This window comes from Cetorhinus maximus, chromosome 23 (genome assembly GCF_964194155.1).
Source record: "Cetorhinus maximus chromosome 23, sCetMax3.hap1.1, whole genome shotgun sequence".
NCBI lineage: Eukaryota > Metazoa > Chordata > Chondrichthyes > Lamniformes > Cetorhinidae > Cetorhinus > Cetorhinus maximus.
Window position 1 is genome coordinate 61,336,779 of NC_135901.1, and position 12,603 is coordinate 61,349,381.

Sequence of the window (12,603 nt, forward strand, 5' to 3'; positions counted from 1 at the left end):
TTAGGTTCAAGATAAATGACTTCTTCAGCCAATGCACACAACAGTTGCTGTGAGCTGGAACATGAAATCGACAGTGAGGTGAAATAGTCCCACAAGCTACTCATGTGTAACTTTCAATTTCCAAAACCCTCCACCCTATTCGCTGTTGGTCCAATGGAAGCGCCAATCCCGAGTCACTGGACATCAGGGAAACTACCAATAAGGCTTGACATTTGGATTATGGAGGCAACTTTTGACTTTCTTAAAAAAATTCCCGATCTCCTTCACCAGAGACAACTTTCTCCGACCAAATGGTCTGTTTAGGTTGAACACATTTGACTTATTCACCAATGAGAAGAGCTGGAACATGAAATCGATACTTTCCTCCTTTAAGACAGTTCTTAAAGCCTCCCCCTTTGACCGAGCTTTTAGTCATCTGACCGAATATGAGGCTTGGTGTCACACTTTGTTATATAATGCTTCTGGGTAACGCCTTGTGACGTTTCAACAGGTTAAAGACGCTTTATATATACAAGTTGTTGTTGTAGGATAAATATAGAAAGGACCAGTCTCCTGTTTTATCTTTCACGCTGATACTTTTCTCATCGACATTTTAACCTGAACTAATGTGAATCAAGTTTGTGACGTTAAAAACGTTTTCACCCCCTCAGGGAACTGAACCACATTGACAATCGCAGAGGAACAGACACAGAGAAATATACACCGAGAGTGACAGAGGCCTAAGGAGAGACACACACACACAAAAAGCAAGGCTGTCACCAACTTGGCTCAGTGTTTGTTCCATTTCCGAAAGCAAATTCCCTGAATGTTGACAAATGAATGGGAATCAGAAAATAACCGTGTATTTGGATGGGTTTCCTTATAATTAATTGATAATTAATTTGGTTAAAATCAAAAATGGTGAAAACTTTACTCAGCAGGATTCCAACCCTCGTGTTCATATTTACAACAAACGTAAATTATCGAACTTTTCCTCATTCAAATAAACAAGCTTGGATAATGTTCTTACCAGGTTTCAAACCGCAGCTCCATCATATGTGAAGCGAATATGACCCCACTCGCCTCTATAAACCCTGCGCTGTAAAGATCCCAATATAAGTTGTTGTGGGGGAAAGGCGGGCGTGTGGAATTGATTGAGTTGCTCTTCCAGAGAGCCAGCACAGACACGATGGGCCGAATGACTTATTTTGTCGCCATCTCTGATTTGATAAGAACACATTTGAGCTCTGGAGCAGCTGTTACTCATACCTCAATGTTTAAGGTGATGGATTTGAAATCCATTGGGTTTTCCCCCTGTAGGATTGAATCCTGCTGACTACAGTTCCCATTATTCCTCATTTTAACCAGGTGCCGCCAACCTCATCCCTGCGGCACCTGTGAAACTGACAAGGCGACACACGGCAGAAATTCATCACTGAAAGAAACTGACACACGTCAAATTCTGCCGCTTTCATGCCGCATCTTTTAACTTCCTGTTCTCCCTCTCAGACATTTCCAGGCCGGTCAAATGTCATTCGTTTGGAACTTTACCCTGGTCCTCGTCCACTGATTATGGTCAACTTTCCGTGCATTGTAGTTGGCAGTTGGCCCCATAGGTCAGTGGTTAGGGCACTGGTCTCGTAAACCAGGGGTCGCGAGTTCAACTCTCGCTGGAGCCTGTGGTTAAAGTTTAATTGATGAAACCAAGTTCTGTGGAAAAGTAGGCGATGGGTTGGACAATGAGAGGCTGCAAAGTTAGATGGGTTAGGTGATTGCTTAGCAAGACAGCAGGAAATGTAGCAAGTCTGAAGTTATTCACTTGGTCTTAAAAATAATTTTTTAAAAAAACCAACAAGGCAGCGCATTTTTCAAAAGCTGAGAAAGTTATGTTCTGGTGTTCAAAGAGACTTTTTGTACAAGGAACGCAGAAGTTGCATCAGTCTGTCTGGTACCATTTGTCAGTGCATTCGGCTGTTAACTGAAAGCTTGGTGGTTCAAAAGCACTCAAAGAAGAAGCATTCAATGTTTTCCCTCCCCCCTCCCCCTCCTCCCATCTCATCAAAATTCATTGTCACACAGACCCAGGTTGTCAATGACAGCAAGAAAAATTTCCACAAATGCTGTTCTGCAGTGAATTTCGAATCAGGGAATCTTCGGTGTCTAAAGCAAATGTGATAACCACAACACAACAAAAACAAGCGCAGCTCTTTGCAAACGACCGAGAACGTCAAGCCGTGCAGTCTTAGTGCACTTCTGAACCTTGCTTTGTGGAAGTATAATTCGGCTGAAAACCTCAGCCATGCGGCAGAGAAATTGATCTAATGTTAGAATCATCAGATAACACAGCACATCAGCAGCTCATTCAACAGCTCAAACATGTGCGAACTATCTTAGTGCAATTCGGCCCCCATCCTTCTCCATTTCTTAAGGACAGTGCATTTTTCAGAATATCATTCAAAACCTGGGAAGTATAAATGTCACATGGCTGTGAGATATACAGTCATTGACTATTTCACAAAAAAACAGCAACGATGCAACTTTTCCCCGCTCTGTATTTTGATAATGCTACTTCCTGGTTTCAAACAGAGAACCATTCGTGTATGAGGTGACCGTGATCCCCAATGCCCTGCACAAACCCTGCGCTGTAAAGATCCCAATGAAGCTGTCTGGAATGTTAAATGGTGACGTCATGCAGCAGCACTTTGGGTCTTTGTTTTGAAGAAATGGAATTCGGCTGTTCTCATTAGGAATGCTGGAGACAGACTGATCAACAATGTCCTCATCAAATGGCACAGCTCAGTAAGAGGACCTTCCACCCATCCTGTCTATGTCAGTTTTGTACAAAGAGCTTTATAATTTATGACAATTTCCTTCTCTTTCTCCTTCGCCCTGCACAATTCCCATTTGGAAACTCCGTGTTAAGAAAACCAATATTGAAAGCTTCAGCTCGTTCCTCACCTGAGCCAATACGTCAGACTTGCTCCAGGCACTGACGTTTGCAGTGAAGGAGAACAAAGCGATATAATTTGCAGGCTAACCTGGATCTTTTTTTATTCATTCACGGGATGTGAGATTCGCTGTCTAGGCCAGCATTTGTTGCCCATCCTTAATTGCCCTTGGGAAGGTGGTCGGCCTTCTTGAACCGCTGCGGTCCATGAGGTGTAGCGACACCCATAGTGCTGTTAGGAAGGGAGTTCCAGGATTTTGACCTAGCGACAGTGAAGGAACGACAATATATTTCCAAGTCAGGATGGTGAGTTACTTGAAAGGGAACTTCCAGGTGGTGGTGTTCCCATGTGTTTTCTGCCCTTGTCCATCTGGCTAGTCATGATCGTGGGTTTGGACACTGGTGTCTCAGGAGCCTTGGTGAATTCCTGCAGTGCATCTTGTAGATGGCACACACTGCCGCTACTGTGCGTCAGTGGTGAAGGGAGTGAATGTGGATGTGGTGCCAGTCAAGTGGACTGCTTTGCCCTGGACAGTGTCCAGCCTCTTCAGTGTTGCAGGGGCTGCCCTCATCCAGGCAAGTGGGGAGAATTCCATCACACTCCTGACTTGTGCCTTGCAGATGGTGGACAGGCTTTGGGGAGTCAGGAGGTGAGTTACTCGTTGCACGATTCCTAGTGTCTGACCTGATCTTGTAGTCAGTGTTTATATGGCCCATCCAGTTCAGTTTCTGGTCAATGGTAACCCCCAGGATGTTGATAGTGAGTGATTCAGATATGGTAACGCCATTAAACATCAAGAGCGATGGTTGGATTATCTCATGTTGGAGATGGCCATTGCCTGACACTTGTATGTTTCCTGTCGCTTGTCAGCCCAAGCCTGGATATTTCCCACGCCTTGCTGCATTTGGACATGGACTGCTGCAGTATCTGTGGAGTGGGGCATGGCTGAACATTGTGCAATCATCGGCAAACTTCCCCACTGACTGACCTTTAACAACAACAATCATCTTCCTTTGTGCTAGGTATGACTCCAACAAGCGGAGAGTTTCCCCTGATTCCCATTGACTCCAGTTTTGCTAGGGCTCTTTGATGCCACAGTTGGTCAAATTCTACCTTGATGTCAAGGGCTGTCACTCTCACCCCATCTCTGGAGTTCTGCTCTCTTATCTATGTTTGAACCAAAGCTGTAATGAGATCAGGAGCTGAGTGGTCCTTATGGAACCCAAAAGGGGCATCATTGAGCCGGTCATTGCTAAGTCAGTGCCGCTTGATAGCACTGTTGATGACCACTTCCATATCTTTACTGGTGATGGAGAGTAGACTGATGGGGCGGTTACAGGCCAGGGTGGATCATTCTCATTCTTTCATTCCCAGTTTGGTCGGAAGAACGAGGAAAGACATGATAAATTGCAGGGTTTTGGGGAAAATGTTGACAAGACGGGCAGAAAGACCGCTTTCACTGCTGTAACCATTGTATGAATTCATATAAATAATGTGATAAGCGTAATAGCTTTTGTAGTCGTGGCCGAGTGGTTAAGGTGATGGATTAGAAATCCATTGGGGTTACCCCACGCAGGTTCAAATCCTGCCGACTACGTTTTCCATTACTTCCGATTTTAACCGTGCGCAGACGGAATTAATGAACGTTTGAATCGAGGAAAAGAGATCCAAACACATCCGTGGTCTCTTATTTCCATTCATTTCTCTGCCTTCTGCAAATCTCCAGTCGGAACTGGAAAAAAAAAATTAGCCAATTTGGTGACATGATTTCTTTCTGGCATGCTTCTCTCCTTAGGCCCCTGTCAGTCTCGGTGTATATCTCTGCTTGTGTTCCCCTGTGTGGGTCAATGTGGTTCAGTTCCCCGAGGAGGTGAACACATTTTAACGAACACAAACTGTATTCACATTAGCTATGCAACTTCACATTAAAAAGTTATAGTGAAAAATATCAGGATGAAAGAGGCAAGAGGAGTTTGTCTCTTTCTATATATGGACTACAACAACAAATTATATTTATTAAGCTCCTTGTACCTCATGAAACGTCACAAGGCGTTCCCCAGGTGCATTATATAACAAAGTGTGACACCGAGCCACATATTCGGTCAGATGACTAAAAGCTCGGTCAAAGGGGGCAGCTTTAAGAACTGCCTTAAAGGAGGAAAGTATCGATTTCATGTTCCAGCCAACAGCAATGGTTCTTCTCATTGGCTGAAGAGGACACTTGTGTTCATCCGACACAGACCATTTGGTCAAAGAAACTTGTCCTTGGTGAAGTTTATAAAAGTAAACTCCACTACAGTTTGGCGGCCTATAAAGAACTCCCATCAATGTTTGCTGCCTCTTTCTGTTTCTTAGCTCCACCCAAACTGATTCTACATCTTGATCCTTCAATCTAAGATCCTCTCTCACTAATGTACCGATCTCGTTCCTTATTAACAGCGCGACCCCGCCTCGTTTTCCTTTTTCCCCATTCTTCCTAAATGACGAATATCTTTGAATATTCAGATCAACCAATCACACTGTTCTTTGAAAGCAGCATACAGGGCCGAATGGCCTCTTTCTTTGCTGTAACTTTCTGTCATTTTATGTTTCCTAACACCACGGTTAAGATGAACTTTCTTATCTTCCATGGGATGCTTTGAATTCAAGACAATAGACAAATTCAGCGAGTTTTCTTATCATTTTGAGCACAGAATTTGGAACTGGACTCGTTGAACGATATTTAAATGGTCTCAATCGTAAGAAGCAGCTCACCGACTCCAAACAGGCACCGTGAGCATCAGCCTGTTATATACATTCTTGTTGTACAGCTTCTGAGCTATAAGCTGATCACAGCTCCACTTTCTGCACATTGAAAGACAGTGTGAAAATATTCACTATTTCAAATCTTAACAACGCGCATATTTGTGATTTTGTGTGTGTCAATGTGGTTCAGTTTCCTATTTTCACTACCCAAATATTATCCATGTTAGTTCTCTGACTTCATATCAGCGAAAATAAAAAAGCAGTTAACAGGACATTTCTCTCTTTATTTTGAGTGGAGACTGTTCAGCAACTAAACTTCTGGATGTCACAAAGCGGAGGATGATTGAAGTTTTCACCTGATCTTATTAAGTAGCTGAGAATGCTCGAGGGGCCGAATGGCCTATTCCTGAACATTATTTTTAATATTCTAATTCAGTGTCAATGTTGGTGAAGACAATGTTTGTGTCTAATCTGAATGTGGTAGTGAGGCCGAGTGGGCTCAGCTGCTGGTTCAGGTTTCGATCTCTCTGATGATTTGGGCTTCACTGCCAAACTTTCTGGTGCTTTGTTATTTGAGGCGATTCCCAAAAATTCTCCATGCTGTGAAGGGGCAGCTGAATTGTGCCGTGTTGTATTTCATTTGGAAGAATGAGGAGAGGCTGTGTAAATCCCAGGGTGACTGGGAAAAGGTGGGACAATGGCACGGACTGGAAGACCTTCTTTCACTGGAACTCCCTGTATTCATTCTATTATTTTAAACAAACAACATGCAGCCTTTACCCAGGTGTCCTGGCCGGGTGGTTAAGGCGTTTTTCCACCTGGTTCAAATCCTCCCAACTCCCCTTCTTCCCACTCCTGATGGACACAAACTGTCTGCAGAATAAATTATCAGTCAAATGAATAACTAAACCACCCAAACACCCCCGCGTTTCTTAGTCCTGTTCATCTGCAAACATTCACTACATTTGGAGTCTGAAATGGAACAATAATTGGCCAAGTTGGTGAGATCCTTGCTTTCTGAGTGTTTTTCTCTCCATCGGCCTCTGTCACTCTTGGTGTATATCTCTATGTGTGTCAATGTGCTTCAGTTCCCCGAGGGGATGGACAAATATTCACCATCACAAACTTGATTAACATTCGTTGTGCAGCTTCATATTAAAATGTCAGAGAAAAATATCAGGATGAACGATGCAAGTGGAGTTTGCAATGTTTGGAAGGAGGTGCAGCAAAGAAGTGGAAGATGTGAATGACGTTATTGATGATTGAGAGGAATGCATTGCAACCTTGTGGCTCTTGTAGGTCGATTACTTTCCACAGTTTGAAATTTAGAACAAGCTGAGGCTCCAAGAGGAAACAACATTGATCTCCCTGAATTTTCACATAGGAAATAACGCGCGTGCATGCCTGGCTAGGTTGTGACAGAGACAGGGCGGGCAGAAGGCCCTCTTTCTCTGCAGTAACCATTCTATGAATTCATATAAATAATACAGGCATGCTGCCAAGGTCTGTAGTCGTGGCCGAATGGTTAAGGCGATGGATTGAAATCCATTGGGGTTACCCCGCGCAGGTTCAGATCCTGCCGACTACGTTTTCCATTATTTCTGATTTTAACCATTGATGTCAGAAATAGGAAATGCAATCGACATTTTCACAACACCTGCAGTAGCAACGTTTGACCAGTGGGTGGCAGTGAAACCGTGATTGCTCACATCACATGAAGCAGACGCGGTCTCAATTATTACTGCATTTGGCACTGTCTCTGTTCATGATAACTTAGAGAGGTGTCAGCTGTGGCTCAGTTCATAGCACCCTCGCCTTTGAATCAGAGGGTTGTGGGTTCATGTCCCACTCCCGGAAACCAAGAACTGTGATTGTACTTGAAAGAGTTGCAATCTGTGACTGTTGATAACCCGAAAGAGTTTCATATTAAATTAGACGCCGTTTCTATTTCTATTAGACTAGGACATGTCTCTGATCATATTAGAGAAGGTCATCTCTCAGTTGTTTCTGTAATTGGCTCAGCCACAGTTGTTTATGTACTGGACTAGGGCCACAATACAGTTGGCACTATCTCAGTCATGACTGCACTGAAGCAGGTCTCGGCTAAAGTTACAATAAGCCATGCCCCAGTTGGCACTGCACAAGAGCTTGTCTCTGGTTATAGAAAACTAGAACATGTTTTCATTTGCATTTCACAAACTCTGTCTCAGCTATTACTCCAGTAGAACCTGCCACATGTCTATCAAACTGGACCCTGTCTCAGGTAATGCTGCACCAATACATGCCTCCATTCATATCACACAATTCCCTATTTCTGTTGTTATTGTCCTTTATCATGACTTTGTTATTGCTGGGCTTGTTCATGTCTCTGTTTTTATTGACCTCGTACATTTGCCGGTATTTAATTCACCAGGCACTGCGTCAGATTATATTACAAAGAGCCCTGAATTATGTGAAGCTGCACTAGACCGTGTATCAGTTTTCTTAAACTGGATCCGGTCTGTGTTATTACTACACTAGGCAGGTTCGTATTACACAAGGTCCGGTCTCAATTATTACTGCACTCGGCACTGCCTTATGTTTCACTCGGTCACGGCGCTGTTTATAACACACTCAATCATGTCTGCACTTATATTCATCTAGACCGTATTTCAGGACAATTTACATTGGACTCTGTATCAGCCTGTATCACACTCGAGATTGTCCGTCTTTTTACTTAAAATGGATCCTGTCTTTGCAAAGACTTTGTCTTTGTACCTTTGTCTCTGCTTCTATTCCACTCTCCCTTTCCCTGTTTTTACTTCACGAGATCAGATCTGTCTCTCTTACACTGGAGGCAGTCTCCGTTATTACGACTTAGACTCTCTCTAGGAAGCAATTAATCTTTGCCCTCTGCCTGTAATAACTGCCCTATTTCAATTGATGTTGACCCAGGCCCTGTATCATTAACAATTGCACTAGCCCCGTCTCCGCTATTACAGCAGTCTATGTTAATATAGCACTCGTCACCGCCTCTGTTATTCGTGCAATAGGTCATGTATTTCCTTAAGTAACATTAGATGGCCTCTCTAGTAGTGTCTCTGCTTAAATTGCACTAGGCCCTGTCTCAGTAATTACCACACCAGGCTATATCTCTGTTGTTACTACACTATTCTATGTCTCTATAAGGTGAACGTTGAGTTAGAAATGGGCCTCTGACTTTGGCCTAAAACTACAGGTTTCCCATTGACTGTTTGTTCCGCGCAGCTCCTAATATTCAGTTTCATTACAGCCAACAGAATTACATATGAGACATCACCTGTTCTGTGTGTCGGTGTGAAAAGAAATCATGCTGCGTCATTCCACAAAGATAAAAGATGTATCTTCACCAGAATGTTTCATTTTATTTTATTTTCTCTTAATCAAACTATAACTACAGATCGTCTAATAATGTAAATATTCATTGACAGTATATTCTGTTGTGTGTTCTCGTTTAGACATTCATGTCGTACCAACCATTTCTTTGCTAAGATGGGCACGTTTGTCACCACATTCACTTAATGTCTGTCATCTCTCTACCTGAGACAGTGTCTAACTCACTGAAACGTATTGTTCTCTCTCTCAGATAAAAGCAAAATACTGCGGATGCTGGAAATCTGAAACAAAAACAAAAATACCTAGAAAAACTCAGCAGGTCTGACAGCATCTGTGTAGAGGAATACAGTTAACGTTTCGAGTCTGTATGACTCTTCATCAGAACTAAGGAAATTGAGAAATTAGGTGAAATATAAGCTGGTAGAGGAGGTGGGACAGGTTGAGCTGGATAGGGGGCTTGTTATAGGTGGAGGCAAAAAAGAGACTGCCAAAGATGTCATAGATAAAAAGACAAAGGGGTGTTGACGGTGGTGATATTATCTAAGGAATGTGTTAATGGCGACATTAAGGGTAGCAAGCAGGACAAGCAAGTGACAGATGGCCCTAGTAGGGGTGGGGTGGGGGGAAGGGATCTAAATGGGCTAAAAGGTGGCGATAAAACAATAGATCGAAATAAATTTAAAAATAGGTGGGAAAAGAAAAATATTTTTTTTAAATTATAAATTATTGGAAAAAGGGGGATCGGAAAGGGGGTCAGGATGGAGGAGATAGTTCGTGATCTGAAATTGCTGAACTCAATGTTAAGTTCGGAAGGCTGTAAAGTCGGAAGATGAGGTGCTGTTTCTCCAGTTTGCATTGAGCTTCACTGCAACATTGCAGCAGGCCAAGGACGGACATGTGGTCATTGTTTGCGTCTGTGCGTTTGTGTGTGTGTATTTTTGCATATGTGAGAGTGTGCCTGTGTGTGTCGGCATGTGTCAGTGTGTGTGGTTTGTGTCTTTGTGTGTATATGTGTGTGTCTGTGTTGTGTGTGTTTTTGTATGTGTTTATGTGTCTGTGTGTGTGTTTTTGTATTTGTCCTTGAGGTTGTGCTCCTGTGTGTGTGTGTGTCTTTGTGTGCTTCTCTGTCTGTGAATGAGCGTGCATTTCTGTGTGCGTTTATGCGTATGTGCGTGTGTTTGTGTGTGTGTGTGTGTCTTTGTGCATGTATGCATGTATGTCTGTGTGCACCTATGTACGTCTGTGTCTTTGTATGTGTGTGTGTGCCTGTGTGTGTGTTTGTCTGTATGTATGTATTGGTGTGTGTCTGTTTATGTGTGCGCATGTACGTCTGTGTGTGTTTGCCTGTGTGTGTGTGTGTGTATGTGTATGTGAGTGTGTGTTTGTGTGTGAGACACGTCATATTGTTTGCAAGTGAATTTCACAATGATCTTCGTCATCCTTCCATTCATGAAAGATGATGGACATGCAACAAACGAATCTATTCAGATGGGTTGTCTCCAGGTGCTGCACAGTTTCTGATGGCTGGGCTCAATCCTTGAGGGGCAGTTTCTGTCACAAGTGTCTCACGTGAAGCTACAAGTGATGTTCTGGGTTGTTGTTTCCAGTCTTGGCGTCTGTTGCCAAGCCGCTGTAGCCAATGGACATCATGGTGATGCACAACAGTCCACAGGAAGTATCGTCATCTTCCTCTGTCGTCATCCAGTGAAATTCATGTATGATAATCGCGAATTAGGGCCTCCATATCATGCGTGTGAGTGTCATACAAGCGGAGCTTTGGGCCTCTTACTGGCCGCCTGGCCCTTAGCTATGTGACCACCTTCCATCCTGTAAACGGGCCCGAGCAATCCAACTGTTTGCTGAGCCTAACAGACTTGGGAGCTCTGTCTTTGTGAGGACTGCCGCTTCCTGACTGTGTCCCGCCAGAAGATACCCAATAACCACCGCACACAGCACAGATGGAAGTCGCGGAGTTTCTTTCCTTGATAGGTGTAAGTCCTCCTTGTTTCACAGCCAGACAAGGTACTGAGGACACAGACCTAATACACCATCAGCTTGGCCCCAATGGTCAGCTTGACATTAATCCATGTACGGTTCATGAGCCAGGTGATATCTGCTTTCCCCGTGCGTGTATCAGGAACTGCATCAAGGAGCAGACTGTCTGTCACCGTGGAACCTGGGGAGCAGGATTAACTAACCACTTCCAGCCGGGTGTTATCTTGTGTGATCAGTGGTGGAAGTGCAACACTTTAATCATGATTTTCTTGACGTTTTTAGTCAAATAGAACAAGTTACAAGCATGCAAGAGATGGTAAATGAGTCGCTGTTGATCTTTCTGTACAACACCTCTGTGTAACAGAATTTAATAAACCAGTACGGGGGTCAGGGGTGCGCTTGTGCTCTGTCATTGCAATGCTGCCGGCTGAAAACCGTGTCATTAATTCAAGAATCTCGGATCCAAATGTGGTCCCACATGTAGTAGCTCCAGTAAAATCTCTGCTCCAGGTGAGGCTCGAACTCACAACCTCGGCATAGCCCACTGATCGCACTGCTCTATAAGTACCGCGCGCTAACCGATTGCGCCACTGGAGCGCCCGCTAGTGGCTGCATTTGATCTGGTTACATTTTTCACAGATCACTGGGGTCAGACATGATTCCTTGATGGTCGATTTGTCAATGTGATCTCAATAAATGTTAATGATATTATATGAACTGCAATATATTTTGAATAAAATAAAATGCCGACAATAGGTCAGGGAAACTTTGTTAGTTTTCACACACTGAGCATGGACACTGCCGGAGCTCCTGCACCTTTTTCAATATTGTTTTTCTTAACATTCAAAAGGGAATTGGACAAATATTTGAAATGGAAAAGCTGCTGGGTTATGAAGAAAGAGAAAGATATTGGGACTAACTGGGCAGCTCTTTGTAAAAAGCTGGCGAGGGCACGATGGGTCCTAATGAGCTGTGAACTTTTACGATTCCATTGCTCGATCAATTTCTCTACAGGATTCCTAAATATCCCAGCCCAATCCTATTTCTGCACAGCATAATCCAGAACTGCAGCATGACGACACAGTTTGAAATTCTATACAAGCCCCTCTGGCTAACCCGCTGCGCGGGGTTCCTGTAGTGTCCTGGTTGTCATAATCGCCCAACAGGCGCACAAAATGGGGCAGAAACACTACCAAACGCATTTAACCTCCGAGCCGCCAGAAATCAGTAATTCGTGTTTGTTGTTGAATATTAACTGAATACAGCACCTTACACTGTGACAAAGAACAGACTTATGGAATCCTGCAGGATAACAGCACTGATCAGGAATGAACAGTTTCGATTCCGGAGTTCTGATTATTACTGAGATAAAATGATACCAGCAAATTTAGCCTTTCAAATCATTTCTCAGGGGATGAAGATAGCACAAGTGTCACAGGATGGACAGGAGCAGTCATAGTCTGAAAGGATGAAAGGGTGTTGATTATCTAATGATCAAAAAGGAAACTTCAAAATTGGTAATAGATTGATAATTTTAAACTGTTGTCAGCTCTAACAGCTACCTTGTAACTAAGACCCATGG

General features: G+C 43.4%; 3 non-coding genes and 1 pseudogene across 3 annotated transcripts; 2 read left to right on the top strand and 2 right to left on the bottom strand.

Moving 5' to 3' along the window:
- Positions 1–12,603, bottom strand: part of LOC144698070 (uncharacterized) — a 106,494-nt pseudogene that overhangs the window by 76,042 nt on the left and 17,849 nt on the right.
- trnat-cgu (transfer RNA threonine (anticodon CGU)) lies at positions 1,586–1,658 on the top strand. The gene has a single exon. It is a non-coding gene; the product is annotated as a tRNA-Thr (tRNA).
- Positions 4,443–4,524, top strand: trnas-aga (transfer RNA serine (anticodon AGA)). The gene has a single exon. It is a non-coding gene; the product is annotated as a tRNA-Ser (tRNA).
- trnai-uau (transfer RNA isoleucine (anticodon UAU)) lies at positions 11,524–11,618 on the bottom strand. Its single transcript has 2 exons — positions 11,581–11,618; positions 11,524–11,559 (listed from the first exon to the last, which is right to left on the bottom strand). It is a non-coding gene; the product is annotated as a tRNA-Ile (tRNA).